This window comes from Oreochromis aureus, linkage group 1 (assembly GCF_013358895.1).
Source record: "Oreochromis aureus strain Israel breed Guangdong linkage group 1, ZZ_aureus, whole genome shotgun sequence".
In the NCBI taxonomy this organism is placed as follows: Eukaryota; Metazoa; Chordata; class Actinopteri; order Cichliformes; family Cichlidae; genus Oreochromis; species Oreochromis aureus.
Window position 1 is genome coordinate 33072550 of NC_052942.1, and position 21617 is coordinate 33094166.

At 40.1% G+C, this 21617-nt stretch overlaps 1 long non-coding RNA gene across 1 annotated transcript; it reads left to right on the plus strand.

Moving 5' to 3' along the window:
- The first annotated feature begins 400 nt into the window (after positions 1 to 400).
- LOC120439855 lies at positions 401 to 17827 on the plus strand. The gene is made up of 3 exons (XR_005612816.1): positions 401 to 481; positions 771 to 878; positions 17726 to 17827. It is a non-coding gene; the product is annotated as an uncharacterized LOC120439855 (long non-coding RNA).
- Positions 17828 to 21617: the final 3790 nt, after the last annotated feature.

Sequence of the window (21617 nt, forward strand, 5' to 3'; positions counted from 1 at the left end):
TGCACACTTGTGTATAATTAACACAGTTGTCATTATGGAAATTATATTTTTTTTACCTGGAAAACATCTTTATTTCATAATACATAAGTGTGGGTAAAACAGGAAAACATGAAGAGAAAAGAATGACCTCCATGGCTGATGGCAAGTTTTTGTGCATCATCTGATGTATGCGTTCATTGTAAATTGAGAGGTCAGAAAAAAAATATATTTTTGACTCTTAATCTGTGGTTGGACTGAAATCTGTTTAATAGCTGTTGTTTCTTTTTCCTGTACCCTCAACCGCCCTTCAGTGTGTAGGTCAGGCTGAGACGAAGCTGCACAGAGGCGATCTTAGGAAGCTGGAGTCCCCACCCGCCCACACCCACTTCCGCCTTGTGCTGTCAGTCCTGCTGAGTCGATACAAACCGTAGCCTGGGGCCCAGCCTGGACTCCCCACTGAGGTTCTGGCCTACGGGAGATCAAAGACCCACTGAGAACAATAGTAAGGCAGCCGTGGTTCACTCTCCCCGGATGCACCTCCACACCTGTCCATGCTGTCACTCAGGTGACTGACCTGCTCAGAGGCCTACTGTCTATAACAACATACTCCTATGTTCACCTACAAATACTGATGTAGAAATTTTAAAAAAGCAAATCTAAATCATTAATAAGTAATACGCCATTGACTGTTTAATGTGCTTCTGTTTGTCTCCCTAATTTCCCAAAAGGGTGTTTTTTCTGTTTCCTAGTATGTTTGTAAATGTCTAATTTGTGTTGTCATTTCCCTCAAGCCATTCCAGGCTGTTTTTATCTTCCTGTGGTTCTCATCATACTTCCTGTGGAAAGTGGAGGCTGTCTGCAGCATGTGCACAGCTGTTTGGAAGACCTCCATATTGAAGGTACAAACATGGAGCACAACTTTTTAGCTCTGGGTTTTCCATTCTGCCACTGCTTTTCTACACTGCCACTGCTAGCGAAGCAATCAAGATGTTTAAGTAGAAACTTTAATCCGCTGAAAGGCAGCTCTTTTACTTCTGCCCATGTGTAAGTTCTACTCAGGGCTCATGAGGCTTTGGAGTTTTTCTTTGCATGGTTTATTTTTATAGCGCAGAAATCTGGAGACTTTCCAAATGTCAAGGTCATTTATCTTGCAGTTCATCCGCTCCTTGCCTTTAGTGTTGTGAGAAAGAGAGGCACAGGCCCATATTGCATTTCATGACCTATTGTGTCAAAGGAGTGCCCAGACAAACAGGTGGGAGCTCTTCGTGGACCAGCCTCGCCAAATTTGAGGCTCCCTGGCCCTTTCTTTAATAAGACACTCATGCTTGCAGAACGGCCTCAGTACTCCATTTCCCTCTTCGTCAGATGGGAACCTTCACGGATGCTAATGAACATACAGTAAGGGTTTGTCTCACGCTCAGTGATCCTGCTATCTGCGTCTCCCAGTTTATCATCACCACTAAAATTGCAAGGCCATTTTACTGGGCTTTTACTACAGGGGAGACATTTAGGGCATTGTGATGCTAATTCCTTAAAATGTGATGTCTAGGTTTGTTCTTTGAGGTCAGGGTAGGTTTATGAGACTGGGTCTTTTGACGAAGTACAAGTACCTTTTTTGTTATCACAGAAAAACCTGCGGTCACGGGTTGTCCTCCCTGCCCCTAAAGGCAAATTTAATTTAATGTACATTTCCATTTTGAGATGAATCACATGTTCGCTTATTTTGTACAGTAGAATAGAGACAGATCGTCTTTCTTTGGTTTTAAAGAACAGCTTTGAGATTAAGTAGGCTGATTGTGGCCCTTTCACCATCAGAATTACGGTTGGTAACCCAAGCCAGGTCTGTCTGCTCTGGGGCTTAAACACACACACAGTAGGGGACACTCTCTGTTAATGTCATCTCGGAGATTCAGTTTCCTCATCACAGTCTTACCTCAAGTCACACAACCTCTGACACATATTCTTATTTTTTCTCACAGTGTGAAAGCATGCTAGTAAGATGGATATTCTACAAGTTATTGATACTGAGAAGTTGTCAGGATGGGATGTCAGAGAGACTAGGAAGAAGCCCTTCAGCCGCTTGTCAGGTGTGTTTGATTCCATAGGTGCAGTGGAGAGATGTCTTGAGTTTATTGAATTTGTCATTTTTGGCCTGGGAGTGAAAAGGGCACCTGTGTGCTGCCGTAAGCCCCCACGCCTGGGCCACCACCTGCATCACAGATGACAGCTGATGTGCAGGGACAACCCTGAAGCAGTTTTTTTGTTTAAAACACTCCATCACTCACTGCGTACATTATTCATCAGCTGAAAAGCTGATAGGATATTTACTTTGTCAATTTTCTCATAAAAGGCTCATTGGGCACAAAAAAGTCACCCAGGGTTACAACAGGAAAGTCGAAACTATTCGGAGTCAGTTTCAGTGTGCTGCTAGTCTCAAATTCAAGACGTTTTGAGTTGTAAATACTGACCACCCACATCAACGCTAGATCAAAGCAAAGTGCAACAGTGGCTGAATATTAGCGACATTACTTGAGTGTGTGATAGGTTCTGTTACTCAATTGCTGGCCATGGGAAAATGAGGAAAGTCTGATAGAGATTTTGCTCCAGTTTACTGTCATTAAGGGGATCTGGGGCTGCTATATAGTGTATCTACTGGGCCAGGAACTGTAAAATGTGTAATCTAACGTAAGATAAGAAATGCATTAGGTCATGGCAATTCCCACAATGTTCTGTTTGATATGGAGATGTGTGTGCGGGAGGGTGGGTAACTCAACTGCACCACTAGACTTAGTTTGACTCCCACTGGGTCTCGCGGTGCTAAAAATGAATCACTCATCAGGTTAAAGCATCCGCTAAATGGAATATGCTATGATTATGTGATTTCAAGCACACAGTAATGTTTGTGTGAGTGTTTTTTATAGCCTGCCCCCCGTGTGGATCTCTTTGCATACACGGCGTCCTCATGCTCAGTTAACTCTCTGCCACCTGTGATTAATAAGAAATATCCCAGATCCAGCAGGTTAATGTTTAATCAATCAACTGAGAGAGAAGCCTCTAAATGGCCTAGTTTATTTTTAACCACTGCATCACATTAACAGCACCAAGGTCTTGCACAGCCAAAACTCATTATTTTTTTTGGTTTCAGCTAATGTTTATCAATCTGTGGTGGAAATATTTTGCACCAGCCTTACATGCTTCTTGTCAGTGCTGGTAAAAGTGAGAAAGGTTTCAGTTATCAGGAAGAGTGTTTTGAAATTAAAGGACAGAATGCAGCGATTTTAAAGGCAAAAATGTCACAGGACAGAGTGTAATTGTACACTGAGAGATGATGTAAAATTCCAGCCCACATGTTTTATAGTGATAGTAGATACATTATGAATCATTCACTCCATGATTCTGTAATATCTGTTACACTGTGTGTTTACTCTTCACTGCGAGCTGCTACTGTGTTACTTGGCTGAAGCACCTGTGCTAGAAATCAACACCCCAGTCAGCAATAATGCTCTCTGAGGCTTGGCCATTTTACTAAATAATCGATCCAAATAAAAGCAGCAGATAAAATTGACTGACCCTCATATACTTAATTATTGCAGCTATTTGACCAAATAGCATTTTTCAGGATGCTGTGTGTCACAGGCCATCAATATTCCTTTAATCGCCGTTAGTTATTGCCCTACTTTGTTACTGCTGTAGATGGCCAGTCTCCAGTGGTCAGTTTGGCCCAGGGCAGCGAGGGAATGAGATGCTAAATGGTTGCGCAAACAATTTGATTATGCTGTTTAATTCCCGTCATATAGATCTGCCGGGCCTGCTGATGCACTCATTTCTGTGAGGCTGTGCGGCAGAGTGCTGACCTGCCTGCTCACACCACCTGGCCTGAAAAAGCAGGTTTTTCCTCTACGGCCTCAGGATCAATAGTGCATGCTCTGTGGGTATGGACCGGTGTCTTGCAGGCTTCACCTCTTGACATGTTGGCTTTTGGCTCTTGTATGAAAGGGCAGTGCTCAACAGCCAGTCTAAGAGGTGAAACGTAGAAACTTCTAGCCTGTTTGCATTTGTGTCCTCAGCCCTTATGTAGCTAAACTAAGGTGCTGTAATACAAGGAGAGTTGAGGGTTAAGTCTCCCCCGTTGAAACAGACCACCTCACCCAAGTGAAAAATGAGAAATGAGCAGGACAAGCTCTCAGACCCAGTTGCCCAGTTCCCAAAATTAACATTTCAATTCAAAACCAATAATAACGCATTGTGTCTGGCATGAATGAGAGCTGTTGCAAAGGGAAGGCGATACCTCCTGTTCCTGTGTCAATGAAAAAGCTCCTTCATCTTCTGCTAAAGGGCCCACACAGTCTGAGGTCAGCCAGTCAGTCTTGGTTACACTGCACAGGCATGCCTGGGAGGACGGCTCGAGCTTCCCGGTGCCTTTACAAAAGCCAGGAACTACAAACACACACACACACACATCCACACTGACACAGAAACACTCATGTCATGCTCTGCATGAAGTTGATGGCTCTTAAGCTTTGCCAAGGACTACTTAGCACATTGAAAGGAAAGTACACTTTGTGTTCTTTGAAATGAGTTGTAGTAGGTAACTGCAATATCGGATGACCATTTCAGCATTGGCAGCATATTATGATTTGAAACATAATAGTTGTATCTGGATAAATAATCTTTGCATGTGCTTTCCACTTGTACTCTATTTGTCTGTTACTGCTGTATTCATACAGTTGTGACACCTTATCTGCAAGATATTCAGTAAAAACACACACAAACACATTATATCTCGGGTGCTCATACTGTACGTGTCTGTTCATGTTAAACTGTCTGATATGCTCATTGACAGGAGATTCCAGGCACTCAGAAAGGGCCACAAATGAACACACTGTGTCGGGGGGTTTAGGCTTTGGCTCATTTTGGCTTATGAGAACTGGTTTGGGAGCCAGGCTCTATGACTCTGCCAAGAAGGTGTCAGAGCAGACCTCTGCTACACGCTCCCCTCCATCAGAGAGCAGATTACTCTTCTGGGAGGTGAGGCAGAGGGACACAGGGCAATTCCAAGAGAGGCCCACTGTTGTTCCTACTGAGAATGAAGGAGCAGAAGAACCTATATGCTAGCTGTCTGGTCCAAGTGATGCAGCTGTGGTGGTCTGCAGACAGGTGAAATTTCTGGATGGGTAATGTGCCATAGCTGATGTTTCACTTTTCTCTGGTAGCATTCGATCTGCTTTGGTCTAAATATATTTGTTAGGGACAGGATTATCAGTAAACCTTCGAAAATCAAAGAGGAAGACAATGCAGGATTATGAATAATATACCCAAATCTGCAGAATTTAGGAAAATGGGCAAAAATTTCTGTGTTTCACAGTACCTAGTAATTAACTGTATAACAGCAGCCAAAATGAATGTTAAAGTCAGCTGCATATCAAAGAAACAAAGCCGTCTATTTTTTTCTTTTTAAAATAAGCACAGCCAAATCAGTAAACAAATGAAAGTTCTCAAAAAACATGAATATATATAAGGTAATATGTTAATATTTAGTTAGGGAGTTGAGCTTCAAAAGAGCAAGTAAACAAATTTGTTACCTTTGGACCGAGAAGGCTAGGCATTTCTAATGATTTCTATTTTTCTTGCAGGTTAAGCTAAGCAGATTCTGGCTGAAGTTTCATCGCTTTCATAAATTCTCTAAATCTTTCCATTAAGGAGTTTGGCATAGTTTACATTTTAAACATGATTTTACACCAACAGAGTTACATTAAATGTTTAAAAAATCATATTCTGCAAAGGTCAAACTATCAATTATAGTGATTTTGATGGTGATTTTATTTCCCCTTATTAGTTAATTATTTTTTTAATTGAATTTACAATTTTTTGTTATTTTTTTCCACACCATAATCATACCAGAGAAAGTCCACCCTAGAAAGACATATAAGGAATATTTTGCTGAGCCTTCCTCGGTTATTAACTTAAAATATAGAGGGGAAAAAGCATATAGCCATTCTGTTGTTGTTCTGAAAGTGTATGAAAGTGTAGTGCAAACATAAAAACAAACTTCCATTATTGAACATTTTTGTTAAATGGCCAAGAAAGCGTCTTTTGGCAGGCAGCGATGACATCAGTGCCCCCAGTGAAGAGGCCAGCTCCACTAATAAGGCACTGTTGGGATTGCTGCCCGCTTAGGTTGTCAATGAGTCTGTCTTGATCTGAGGATTAGGCCAGTCGTTCCAATTACAGCCTGGTGCCTTGAGGTTTGTCAGGCATTGACACAGACGCCTGTCGATGGCTCGGTGCATATTCCAGGACCCCGCTGAGTGACAGGCGCCAGTGTGCCAAGAGACTATGATGCTCAGTAGGTGTGTGCATACGTATATTGTGTGCATGTGTGTCTGTGCTTGCTTATTTGTCTCATACCTCTCAGCTGTAAGTGAAGTCACAGTTCTGTATGATTGTAGAGCAATATGTTAGTGCATAGCGTCTTATTTCCACATTGAGGATACCAACACTTTCTGACAGTTATCTTACTTATATATAAGAACACTAATGTAAGACTGCTAATGTATCAGTTAGCTGTCACATGAACTGTCAGCTACTTGCTTGTTACAAAGAGTGTTAATAATTTAATACAACAGATGACACACCCTTATTACTTATCTTAAGAAATACTCCATATTAACCAGTCAGGCAGCTCAGAGTAGCTAATTTACTAAGAACAAAAGATAACCTTCACCTTCAGATCAACTGTTACCTTCTGTCTGTGATGCATTGGGATTATTTTGTGATCAAATAACTCTTTTAATGTTGTTGTTGTTGTTGTTGTTTTTGGAGGTGATGGTGTTTCCTTAAACCTGCCTCATCTGTATTCAGTTAGGTCTGTAATATTTGACATCAGAATTTATAACAGTTATGAAGTGTATGAAAGAAAATCAGCACAATAAGAAAAAAAGGGGAGTGGGTAGACAGTTACCCAAGAAAACAAGATTATTGTTATCTGTCTATGATGGAACTCGGTCAGTGTGATTGCTAAAAATCAGTACAAATGCCATAATGCAATGATGAGACTGATGGTAAACCCTGATTCTTACTTTGTTTTACTCTCTGCTTTGGCAATATATCTAAACTTGACTACTCATCTTAAGAAAGATGGATAATGTACAACTATCAAACAACAGAGAGAAATAGATATAAATATATATTTTCTTTTTGATTTCTTATACTAGCATTGCATGGAGCGAAACAGGGAAACAGGTAAGGTAGTCTCTCTGACTACAGACATACATGTATATGACTATATACACAAGCTGGATGCAGCCATCTTGATGTCATAAACTGCTTTGTTTTGTCAGCTAACTTGGTTAGCAAGCCATTCTCATCTATTGCATTGTATTGGTGGAACACAGACGTGGAGAGCTAACCTGTAATTTGTGCTCAGTAACATAAAAATAATAGATTTTCATTCTTTAAAACTGGAGTGCAAAATCCTGGGGGCTGTTAGTCTAATTAATTAAAAAATGTTAGATTTTTTAAAAAAGCTATTTAGTTGTAACCTACCTGCTAGCTACAGCAGCCACCTCACTGGCAATGCATTACTTTAAGTCTTAAGCCATTTTAATCAGACCACTTCTTACTGTTTTAAAAGTGAAATTAGCTACAGAGACCAAATTTCTGCGATGAACTTTGTCATTTTAACATTTGGAGTCTTGCTTTTAGTGACTGCCTCAAGTGGCCATTTAGGAAACTGCAGTTTTTGGTGCAAATACATTGGCATTATTTTTCAGCTTTAGAGGTTGCCACTTCATGCTGGTGTCTTTCTTTGCTCCGCCATGAGTCAGAAGGGCTGAACAGAGCAGCATTCAACAACTTGACAAGGCATGGCTGGACTCAGCCAGCTCTCATCTGGTCATCTCGGCTAATTCGACCCTCCTTCTTGTGTCCATGATAACGCACATACACACACTACAACAAGCACACACATATACATGCTTGTCGCCTGGGAGGCCAGCAGTGACTTTACACCCACAGAGGTGGGTCATGTGACACAGAGTGCTGTGTCCTACGTTTGATACTTAATATTCACCACCTGGTATTATTTACATGCCATTAAATGAAAGATGTGTGCTGACCTTACTGACTCTATTTATCTGATTTGGATGCAATAATCAAAAGTTCACTTTGTGTGTCCAAAATGAAAAATGCAGAATCTTCCAGGTTACACAAGAAGAAATAACTATCCCACTATGGTTTTTATAGCAATTATCTCCCCATTTTATTTTCTGAGTGTAATGTTATCCAGCAGCGATGTTAGCAGGCTGTAATTAAATATGAATGCAGCTCTGTTGGTTGTCTGGCTAGTTTGTTTGGTTCAGTGCTGGCCTGAGGAGGAAAGCTCATCAAATCAGTTGTGTTTGTGTCATTCTATACCCCTGGAACACTCCATGACAGGGAATCTCGGTGGTTTTGTGTTAAAAAAAGGGGGAGGGGGGGTGGGGGGGATCACCTGTATTTAGAGTTAATTAATTCAAAATATCTCACAGGCTCGCACTTTAATGAACCCCGGATTGATGAAAAAAAAGGGGCCCCTGTACGCCCCCTTGTCCCCGCATTGCACAAAAAACATTTTCAAATTGCATGCTGGTGCAGATAATTCACTTATTCTGTGTAATTGGATGCTGACCAGGGTTAATATGTAGGGTGTCATTAAATGGAAATGTAGAGCTGTAAAGGGGTACTGTATGATACAGGGAACCTTTTCTATAGAGCTGCCCAGATTGTGAGCTCCTTCTTCTAGCTGGCAGGGACCTTCTTTATTTGAGACAACTCAAGCATGAATTCTGCGAAGGAAAGATCGGGGACGGTTATATTCACTTCTGTTTGTTGCCCAGTTGAATGAAATGACCTTTAAGATAAAGCAAATCTCATGAGCAAGTCAGGTGAAGAAAAGGCCGCACAAATAGGGCAGATGTGGTGAAAGGAACTTTTTAAATTCAACAGTGAAGGAGCGCTGCTAGAGTACGGATAGTTAAAAGACTGTTGTTTGCTGGTAACCCTGCTCTGCCACCCCAACAATGCCACATGGGAGGAGGCACATACTGTGGACATTCCTTATGGTGATTCACTGATTGGACACCAGGGATTTTCTTTTTTTCAATTTTAATTTTAGAGCAACTGTTAAGGAAAAGTCTTGCGATTGTCTAGAAAATTATTTTGGTGGGGGAAGGCAGCAGTGGAATAACACAGGGTAATCTGGAGACTGGTTAATTAAGTTGCTCCTCCATCCTCCATTCATGAGTACGGCCTGTAATTAGTTCTCCAGAAGCAAAGGAATTTTCATCGGATGGGTCAATTTGAATTCCTCTTGACTCCAATGGAGAACGCCAAGCCTCTGCGGCTTCAGGAGAGGCCTATAACCTGCATTCTCCTTGTGATAGCAATGCTGTAAAACCTAACCAAATGGTTAAATATGTCCTAAAGAAGAGCCATTAAAAGTCAAAGCATGTGGATGTACAGTTAGTAATAAAAACAACAAAATTAACGCTTTCAAGCGCAGCCTCCTTTTTGTTTTTCTTGGTAGTCTAGTGGTGGCTGTGCTGTGCCACGACTCACCAGCTTTGCCACCTACAAAGAGGGCAGACTCTGCGCTGCCTGGATACTTTTGGTGAGGAAGTTAATCATATACCTCAGAGTAGCGCGACACAAGAAAAGCAGTGTTTGTAAACCTGCCCCCACAGCTCTGCCCATAATTGGCTCTACAAGTGACTGCCTCGGCTTCCTGTCAGCATTATATCTGTGTTCACACCAACCCAGCTGGTAAGACATTTGTTCCTTGAAAACATGGCTGCTGTTTTGATCTTTGGACTGTGAAAGCAAAGTAGCTCTCACAATGGTCGTAATGTGGGGAGGATTTTCCAGGCTGTGGAAGAAGTCAGGCGAAAATGTCCTGCTGCCTCAGGTCTGGTGTGACAAACACTTTGTTGGTGAAGGTTTTGCTGCTTTATGATATTTAATTTTGTTTGTCAGTGAAAGTTCTGTGAGAAAACATGCAACACAGTTGCACTTTAGATGCATGTTTTATCAGAAATCTGATAAAAAGTAAAGTAACTTATTTACCCCCAAAAGTGATGAAAGTAAAAGCACTCATTACATATCACAATATTTTATTATTTTATTTATTTTATTTAGCATGTATTTTGAGGTTGTTCTCAAAGTTTTTTCATTAATATCTAAGTAAAATTTTAATTTTGTAGCTCTATAATTTAATCTATGATAAATTCACAGTAACTTATTAATATATATCTAAATCTAATAGAGTTACAATACATAGAAAAAGTATAAGAAGTTAATAAAATACCTCGCTTGATATTTTCCATCACTGCCAGATGCTAATTAGAGTACTATTATTACTCTATCAACCATATTTAATCCATTCCTAATAGTAAACATGTAATTAAATGGTACATTTAACCCAGTCATGTGTTTAAAATCATGTGCTTTGAATCATTTTTGAACATTGCATCTTGCTTTGAAACATACTTCAAACGGATCTTGTTTCATGAACCTTTGAGAACAGTGGGGGGAAAAAGGAGCAGAACAAAGGACCTGAGTGCAACCTGGCATCTCTGTGGCATCTCCATACGGCAGATTGTTATTAGGAGGCAGAGGGGAATGCAGGAGCGGAACTTTATTTTGAAGTTGACACATGGCAGGAATCTGAGATTAAAATTGGAAATGTTAAAATAATGCTGGTGACACCTCGACGTGTGGAGGGATGTGACTTCCTGTGCAGCTGTCAAGAAAGAAACACTTCCCAGCACCTCCCAAGCTGCTGCTGCTGCTGCTGCTGCACCTCAGCTCTGCTAATAGAGCATGCAGGGAAAATAGGGGAATAGAGAACACTTGGAATATGCTTATAATTAATCATAGTAACCCTAAAATTAGGGGTTAATGATAAATTTGTAATAGTAACCACTTGTATGGTATGCTTTACTTTTTCAGAACACATGCACATTTCATGGCATACTTTAATTTTGCTTTCATTATGTAAAAAAGAAAAGACAGAAATGCATTAAAAAATATCCACATGACAGCTGATGGATATTTTTTCGTTGATTGTTGATTAATACCGCATGCTTGAACATATAAGCCTTGGATTATGTATTTGTTGTTCTTTTGATGTTTACATGGGTTCATGACGGATATCTTAACCAGGTACCAGGAAGAATAGCTCAAGTTGCAGCCATTCGTCCACATATTTCTGCAGTGGTTGCCCTGAGAAATCTGTCATCTTCATTTTTCACCAGATGCTTATATGGATGAATATGACTTTTCTCAGCCTGGTGCTCCCATTTATAGACATTCTAGATTTGTTTAGGATTTTTTGGAAAACCACACTCTGATGAGCATCCTGCCGGAGACATTTAATTGTGGCTGCTCCATTTTGTGCACCAGCAGCTCTCTGCCTTTTTAAGACTTGTTTATTCAAAAGCGTCCACATGTTGATTGTAACCTTTTTTTTCTCTTCCTTTGGTCCATGTTTCTCATGATATTATGGTCTTGGTTGGCTGGGAGGATATGAGTACCTTGGTGGATATAATTAATCTTTTATGTTTATCATCATTTATATCATAAGCTGCAAATTTTCCTTAAGTGGCTTTTTTTCCCCTCTTCTGGTCATTTTGGCAAGCAAACGTGTATCAATATTAGCGGTTACTGTAGAAAACCTTCCTTTGGTTTTTCTATTTTTCTACTTTTCATACTTTAGGTTGGAGGCAGTGAAAATAAGAAATGAGCACAAACAATACTTTGCATGCTTGAAGAAACACCTCAGTCATAAATAGCAGTTGAGGTGAAGCTAAATATTGACATTGTGACTCCACACTAATGTCTCCTGTGACTTCAGACTTTTGTCTTTTTCTCTGCCAGCATGTGGTTGTAATTGAATTGTAAACAACACCCACCACGTTATTATTTACTGCCCTATGCTGCTCAAACCGTTCGGCCAGCCACAGCCACCGGAGCAAAGCTCTGAGTCACTTTGACATGTTACCTAAAAGGCAGTGAAAACAATATATGGCTAGCTCATCCATAAGTCATGGCATTTGGCGCAGCACCGGCGCATCCAATAGAAAGGGGCTTTATGAATGGCACAAAGTCTGTGAATGATAACGGTCATTAATATGTCCATTGAGGGTCACCACATTCATGCCACATATCAAATCCCCTTTGAATGAGATCAGTTCCCTTCTGTCAGAGCCCATTAGATCCGTCCCACAGCCCCAGTAGCCAGCTGACAGGGGAGAAACCCTAGCCCCAGCCTAGCACCATTAACATTAGAAAATGAGCAATCAGCTGGAATGAAGCGCAAGAGGAGGGGGGGATCATCCAAACTTTAGCAACGATACCCGGAAAATCCAACACAAAATGTATGTCAAAGTGTCAGAGAGGAATGGTGCTCAACAAACAAATAAATGCTTTGCCAAAAGCCACTTGCACCAGAACTTCTCTTGTAAATTCATATATTATATATATACATTTGAATTGACTACTTTTTTAAGTTAAAGCATGCTTTGTAGCAGTTGTGTCTCCTTTAAAGGCTGCAGAACTCAACTACTTCCTCTCCACAGAAAATGTTCTGGCTGCTCATAGAAAATTGTGTTGAACCCCTTTGACTTTGCGAAATAATTGAGTTAAAACACTCGATAAAACATTAATTAGCTTAGCAGTCTGGAGCAGATAACATAGATAAAACCCTATGTAATTCATATTGATTAGAATATGCACATTGAGCGTAACCTCTTAAGACAAGTTTTCCTTATTAAATGGACACAAAGCTGAGGTCATTATTCGTACAAAGAAAGATCGCTTTAGATTTTATCTTTTCACATAAAAAGGTTTGATTGGATTTCTTTCTGAGGAAGCCGCACAATCTATTTTATTCAGGTTTGATTGTATTACCTCTTAATTAGTTTGTATATTGAGTAGAACAGGCCTTATTGATTTGAGGTGCATTCATTTGCAATGCAAAAATCCCTTTTAATCCAATATAATCTCGTCCTTACTCAAACAGAGCAGACTGCATCTTCGAGAGGCTCTTTTCTTGCTTTTTTCCGGCTCCTGTTTTTGGCTTGTTTCGGGTTTAATAGAACCTCTTGGTCAAAATTAAAGACTGCATTCTCTATGCAAAATAATTTTCCTAAATTTGGCTGTTTATGTAGAGGTAGTTACATTCAATTTCTGTGTATTTCATGTGGGGAATTGCATGGCGTGTGTGGTAATTTATACGTCGAGTGTAATAACAAGCTGTAGTATTTTCATGTGGCTGTGTTGTGGGCTTTAATTTCGAGCTGTTTCAGTGAATGATTGGCACTTTGTAGGTGTTGTGTGTAAATCGGCTGCTGAACACCCGTGGAGCCGGTAGAACCGTGTCTCACAGAAATCAGCGTTGGAGGCGTCAAATCCCTCCCACCCGCCCAGTGCACAGCAGCAGGCTTAACAATTCTCTGTAATTAACCTCACCTGAACTTTAATGGCCCACCTCCGGGACCAAGGTCCCCGGCTGTGTAAAATTACTGTCACACATGGAGTCGAGGGGGAGCCTTGCCACAGCGGGTGTGTTCCACTCAGACAACTGAGAGGGAAATGGACCCCTGTGTAACACCTAATACCACCAACACGATGTCAGAGCGCTCCCAGACATTTTGGGGGTGGAGAAGTGGGGGCTGTGGTTTTGAACTGCTTGTGAACAGAAAAGCCGTGAACAGCTGAAATTGTTTAATAATAACTTTATTTTAATTTCAGTTCTCATGCCAAGTTTCTGCATCTTCAGAGTTTCTAAAAATGCTGTTCTTTTCTTTTGCTGTGATAGTGATTCATGCTAATGCTAACTATATAATTCTTTAGTTTAAAGCGTATAATTTTGCTCCAGTGTTATATTTTTGATTGTTTGTTTGTTTTTAAATCTGAATATTAATTAAACAGCAATCATATCCATCAGAAAAAACAGTGCTTATGCACTTTTTTATATTTAAGCATTAGTCTTTCTATCTGATCTGATCTGATCTGACCTTACTAATAATGTTTGGTCTTGTTTAGGCACACTACACTAGGTTGACATCAGAAAAAGCTCACCTTCACGGTAATCTGGCTAGGAGGCAGAATGCAAACCCCAATCTCTTGGTGTTAGTCTCTTGGTAACACTGGCGTTTTCTCTACCGTGAGCACTGGTCATTGTTTTAGAAAGGAAAGTCATCCTTCAGTTTCACCAGAATTTATCTGGCAGTAAATAAAAAAAATTCTGTAGCAAATTGCTACTAATTTGCTACTTATTTAGAATCCAGACTAAAAGCCCCTGTGTAGACAGAAAACAACAATTTTTTTCCTGTCCCTAAATCGCCATGTTGCTGTGGTGAAGAGTTTTGTGTGCCCCAGTGATCTTAGGGACTAGGTTATTGATAGATTTTGTCCCTGATAGGTTCCTCCCAAAGCAATTTGATTCTGGGTAAGGGGTCAGATGAAGAACGATTCACAAAGTTCCAATGAAGAAATGACCAAGTGACTACTATATCCTGCCACCACAGGGTTGCTGGGGCACACCCTGGAATAAGGACAGGGGAGGGAGCTTAAGGGAGAGAATCTGGTGGCTGGGTCTTAACCCTTGTGGCCCCGTTGGGTTCAGCCAGAAGAGAAGATGACAACCCCTGTTGTGGGCTCACAACCTGCAGAAGGTGCTGTAGCAGTGGGGTGAAATGTGTTTCAGGTGGCAGTGAAGAGTTGAGATGGACAGTCTGATGCCCAGTTGTTGAAAACTACCTCCTATAACATGAAAAGGATCCATCATATCTCAGGAGTGGGCAACTCCAAACCTTGAGGGTCGGTGTCCTGCAGGTTTTAGATGTCACCCTGGGTCAAAACACCTGAATTAAATGATTAGTTCATTACCAGGCCTCTGGGGAACTACAAGATATGTTGTTGGGGTAATTTAGCCATTTGAATCAGCTGTGTTGGATTAAGGACACATCTAGAACCTGCAGGACACCGGCCCTCGAGGCCTGGAGTTGCCCACCCCTGATCTATCTGATTGGGAAAAAACCTGAGCTAGTCCATGAGACTGAGAGATACCAGCTAGCTATAGTTTGGCAAACTCAACACATGGCTTGGGTCATGGGACCAGTTTCCTACAGACGTACTAGTCTCTCTTTCAATCTGGGTATAACTGTATCAACTCGGTTTGCTGCCTGTACATTGGGGTTTTCCCCAGTGGTTGTTTCCCTGTGCTTCTGGGTCAGGGAGCAGGCCCTGACCGTCTTTTGCACTTATGTCCTAAAGGACATTTTAGAGTACCCAACCTTCTTTCAGTCACCAGGTGCTGGAGGATGCCACACATGGACCTCCATTCACAAACTGGGAGAATTCAACACTCATGTTGGTAAAGACAGTAAAATCTGGCGTGGTGTGATCAGGAGGAAGAGTCTGCCTGATCTAAACCCCAGTGTTGTTCTCTTATTGGACCTCTGTGCCAATCACAGTTAGTTTATAACAAACACCATGTTTGACCATAAGGATTTTCAAGTGCACGAGGCACTAGGCCATGGGATGAATGATCAGTTTTGTGTGTGTGTGTGTGTGTGTGTGTGTGTGTGTGTGTGTGTGTGTGTGTGTGTGTGTGTGTGTGTGTGTGTGTGTGTGTGTGTGTGTGTGTGTGTGTGTATGATTCTGAGTATGTCCTACCGGGAGCAAGCCCCAGGGTAGACCAAGGATATGCTGGAGAGATTACATCTCTCAGCTGGCCTTGGGACACTGTGGTGTTTCCCCATACGAGCTGGAGGAGGTGGCTGGGGAGAGGGCGATGTGGGCTTCTCTTGTTAGGCTTCTCCCCCTGCAATCCAGCTCCAGATAAGCAGCAGGAGATGGATGGCTCGATGGACAAAATGTTTTCTTTATAAAAGCTGTTTAAAAATCTGGAAAAAAAACAATGTTTCTATTAAAGTTTCTTTTGAAGTTTTACACAGCATATTTATTCTGCCGCAATTTATGTGTTCTTGAATAAGTGGAAGAGATGTAAAGCTCCAATATGGATGAGCAATGCAAAAAGCAGAGATTTGTTTCTCAAAGAGCACCAGACCAGATCAAGGACTGCAGATAAAGGCCTGCTGCTTTCTTTATCATGTTCTCTGAGCCACTTCAGTAGTCTGTACACAACAGCTGCATTTGGCAGTGTGAACATGTGCATGTCGGACATAGATTTGAATCCTGTGTGTGGCATGTCTGAGCCCTGGGCTTTGGTGGTGCAGTGTAGATTTAGATACAGTGAGTCTGAAGTCATCCAGTTGCTTCTGTGGTACACTGAGGGCAGGTTCCTGGTGGAGATATGTGTTGTATATGTGTGTTCTTACTCCCAGTGTCTGAAACACACACAGAGGGGTGACTCACAGACGCTATCCGGAGATCAAACACTTCAAGGGGGCCTTGGATTTACCATCGCGCCTTATGTTTTATCTGCACTGTAGGCCTCTGCAGTGGCTTAAAAGGAAGGTGGTGATATAGATGGTGAGAAGGCCCAAAACCTCTACTTGGCTGCGTCATTTATACTTTTACTTAATTGCAATGTCTCACATGTTAGAGTTATGCCAGAGTGCTACCTACTATTTTCCATGGGTGTGTTTTCTGTGCTGTGATTCATTTAACTTCATACTAAAACAGCTATGAATTAAATTGTAGCTCATTTAGAGTAAATAAAACGGAACTTAAATAAGTTGGACTGTCTGATAATCTGGAGGATTTGCGGTCAGATCAGCAAACGCTATTGAGAGAAAAGCACAAAACCAAACACAGTAACAAAGTTTCAAAAAAGAGCACTGCATTAACTTGTTCTTAAAGCGTGTCATGTGTAGTGTTTAATGTGCTTAAAGTCTTCAGATTTACATAAACTGATCAGCTCGTGGAAAGCAGCACAGACAACTCTGTCATACACATCAGCGGTATATTCAAAGTGACAGGTTGACAGCTCTGCACACACACAAACACCCAGTGGCTGCGGCAATATCCCCCGAGCCGCTATCTGTCTGCCACTTGTATGAAGGATAAAGAGACAGGATGTGGAGTCGGGGGGGTTCAGGCCTATGACTGAATGCACCATCAATGGGCTTATTTTCATTACAGCCAAACAAATGTGTCACCCCAATCATCACACGGCTGATTTTATCCTTCTGTTACTGTAGCTCCACAAGCATTTCCTTTTGTGAGCGCTTGCTCCTGATAATCCCACTCAGACAAAGGGGCCATGTGCCGCCATAGAGTTCCATGACCAAAAATGTAAAACTAGTCGTTTCCACTTACATACTTTCTCAGTGATATCATGCATAATGAAAGAGTGTTTGTAAGCACTTTTGCTTGTTAAGTAATTCCTATAATCCTATAATTTGCAATAACAGGTATTTAGAGATAAACACTGACTGGAATTCAACTTGTTTATCCATAGTTAAAATGAAGTGTTTATTTTAAATATTTATTTGTTCCGAAAATATTCTTTCATATGCTGAACTGTGACCTCCAAACTTAAATTGTGCTCTTTGTGGAGGGACACCTTCATAGCAAATGGACCAGCTGGGTGTTGTATAGTTGAAACAATTCTCGTGGATTAATTGAGCAGTGTCAGTGTAATTTAGAGAGGTACAGTTCTCAGTGGGACAGGGCTCTAGTGCTTTCAGCTGGGCCTTCTAAACCTGAGAAACTCCTTTATTCCACCCTTCACTTGCAGACTGACTCCAGGTTTACTGGGCTGGCCCATCGTAAATTGGACTGGATATCTTCTTTCTCGACTCTGCCAGACTCGAAGTGGACTACAGGGTGACCTTACCAGGTAAAAACTGCATTACTGCTGGTGTAAAACACACACAGCGGCAGGGCTGCTGCACTGAGGTTTCAGTTGTTAATTTCTAAAGTCTGGGGGGCAGATTTCCAAAAGGAGATATTCATTGCAAGAATAATACATGGCCATACATTTCTACTAGCAGTAGGCTTTGTGAAGAGTTGTGAAACAACTCATTTTACATCATTATTTCAGATATACCAAGGGATTAATATGACACTGCTTTGCTTCTCTGAAGGATAAATACATATTTAATTTACTTGCAAGCAATCAAGAGGTGTCCTTTGTTTTAGGTAAAGCATTACAATTAGATGAAAGACCAACTTCTGTTATTTCTGATGGTTTTGTTTACACAGTTGGAAAAAGAAATAGAAAAGATATAGTAATATTTACATTTCATATGTATTATATAGCTCACTGGAGTTTTTTCTATCATAGTGTAATTTACTGTTGAACTTGGCCTACATTTGTTCTTAAATAACATGTGTTATGAGAAAAACAATACAACGGCACTATTTAGTACAGGAAGTAGTAAATTGTTTTCACATGCCATATTAATAACTGCTACTATAGGCTGCGTTTCATCCTCTCTGTTAACATGCTCTCTGGATTAATTGACACAGTATAGGTTAGTTATCGTATATTTATTTACATACAGTTTTTTTAATGACAATTTTTCTTAAAGTAGGGTCTGGGGACCTCCAGTGGTCCACAACTCATAGCTAAGTGGTATTTGGGGCAATTTGCTGTAAGTTATAACATTTTAAAGCATTATTAAAATTAGGTTCACATCTAGTAAAACAAAAATACTGTGTCCTTTGCTCCCAGTTGCATGAGATTTGGTCCCGTAGAAGCTATTACAACTATGATATAGTTACATGTATTGCATATGTTTTGTTTGAAAACGATTTTGAAAAAGACAAATTAAAGGTAATAATCATATAAGTACATGGAAAATGTTTTATACTGAAATAATATTTAAATATTATATATTTAAATAATATTAAATATATTATTCAGAGGTTTTACTGATACCCTTGGGATGTACGGATAGATGATACAGCATTTGAAAGTACCGCTGAAGTACAGGAGATGAAATAATTGAACAAAATGCAAATAATTTTATTTATATGGGCTAAATTATTGGAATACAGTAATCCTAGTCAGTATTTACTCTCAAAGTAAGAAGAACAACCTGAAGTGAGATCTGTTTTGAACACACACAAAAAACAGCTTTAAGAAGTGATACCTGCTACTGAAATATTGATGAGTAGACTTTTTGTATCCTGTAATGAGGCTTTTCTTTTTACAAAACTGCTGTTTGCTAGTTGCTTTCACACTGCTTACCGACTGACTTTCAGAGTGAGTCAAGCATCATCGATCCAAGGTGGAGGTATTGAAGGTGACTGAGGAAACCCTCAGAGAAACAAATTGACCCTTGACACTGTCTGTAGCTTAGAGGTTCAGTGTCATGACCGTGTTGGCTTCTGTCACAGCATGTGCCTCTCCTTGGAGTTGTAATTGAGACACAGTGTAAGGATACAAAGAGATATGATACTGTTGTGCATCAATAACTGGACGTGGGTGTAGTTATGTTACTGACAGTTTAATATACACTTAATTCAGCAGTGCACAATACATACTGTCTCCTGGCAAATGTAGCAGAAAATATACTGTAGCTCAAGTTAAATTTTGGAACATATAGATTTCTATGTAAAGACATGAAACCCTGTTGAAATTGTCATCCATCACTTATGTGCGCGACATGTGGTGCAGGTCTGCCCTGCTACCCTTTTGAAGAGGGTATCAAGTGAACACTTACTCACAGATATGAGGAATGTGGCGCTGTGGTGGGGAGCAGGCTGCAGTCTCTCGAGAAATGTGCCAAAGTGTAATCTGTTGTCTCACTTAGCAAGAAAAGTTCCCCCTATGAGGAACCTGTTAGGCCCTTTCAGCAGCTTGTAAACAGCTCACGTAACCTGTTGTTTCAGCTCCACACTATCTGACTGAAAGCACTTTCTAAGTTGCAGTAATGGTAAAAATAAATAAATAAATAACAACATGACACTGTTTGTGTTGGGCAACACAAAAGCGACAAGCTGAGATGCAGTAAGCAACAACAGAGCCATTAGTGTGTGAGCAACGCAGCAGTGATGCTGGAATAAAAAGCTGTAGCGTAAACAGCCACGAGAAGGTGCTTTGATTAACAGTGAGAGCATTCAAGTGTAATGCAGTGAAACAAAGTGGTGGGGCAACAGAAACGGCATTTGTACAGCTCAATATGATGAGTAAGCAAGCCTGTGAATGTGTGTTCCCTTGAATAAGTAATGCATGAATCTTCCTTACGCAATGATGTCAAATTTGAAGTTGAGATTAATTATTAATCTGCTTTTGCTATATTTACTGGTATTGTAGAGTGTATTTATTCAAGTAATGTGTTTCAGTACAATTACAATTCAGGACAATTAAATCCCATTTTAGTGTTATTTATGCATACTTTTCAAAATTTGTGCAGAAGCATTGCACTTTTCTTTCAATACTTTGACAGCTTTAGAATTTTTACTTCAGCCCTTTATAAGACACTCATTAAAATACTAGAAAATTATAAATTTTAACTCTAGTGCTATTCTTGTATTACAGGACTTTTTTTATTTGTCCAACTTTTTGCCCTTACAAATCCAGGGCCATAAAGATATCATATATGTGCTACTGTGAATTTCTTTTTTCCAAAAAGTGTGTATAAAACAAAATTGAGGCTGTTTTTTGTCCACTAAAGTTACCAAATATGGTTCATTGCCTGATAAAAGGTTAGATTACCAAGATTACAGATTATTGATGAAGCAGTCAGTATATAGTCACAGCAGGTTCCATGTAAAGGGTTACATTAAAGGTCTGTGGGTTTTTTTTCTTTTCATTCTTTTTTGTTTCTCTTTTGTGTGTTACTTTTTTTTTAAACATTTTTAACTGTTTATTTTGTTTTTTTTTATTTAGTTTAATGTGTGTTTTCTGTCTGAATTTTCTTTCTTTCTTTTTTTTGTAACCAGTTGACTAAAAATTCAGCAGGGACACACAGTATAATTACTCTTATAATTTGTTTAATTATTTATTTTTGTCAATAATTTTTAGCAAATTGTAACACTTTTTAATGTGATTTGTCTTAAAGTACAACTTTGAATTTTTTTTCAGATTCTCTCGCTAACAGTTTAATACTGATGAGGGCCCACAAACTTTTTGAATGACTTAAATCTACACCTGTGTTGTTTTGGCCAGCACTGCGTTTTCTCCTGTACTCCAACACATGCCAGGATTTTTAATGTAATTATTTGAACAGATAAATATTGTTTGTTGTCTCTGACTTAAAGTATCCATTTCTCTAGTTACAGCTAATACAACCCAAACACAAAAACCTTCAGAGTTAACTGACTTCTATCCATTCAGGTTTACTTTGGCTCAGGTTTTACAATTCAAATCCATCCTTCTTCTCTTCAGCGTCCTGTCACTACTTGTCGCTCGAGGGACGCCGTGATTTATCGACAAGGTAAACAGCTTATGAATGAGGCCTAAGCTTTAGTTATACAGTTTACAACATTTGAGTAACCACAGGAGGTTTATGTACACACACTTTCTCAAGGCTACTGTTAGGGGAGAGAACGAGGTTGCCAGCCTCATCTCATGTTGAGGGAAATTCTTCAATGTCTTAATTGTAAGCCCGTATGATTAATTCTGCATGCACAACTCCTTGTGTAAACATTTCAGGGTGACGCTGAGACATTTTTAAACA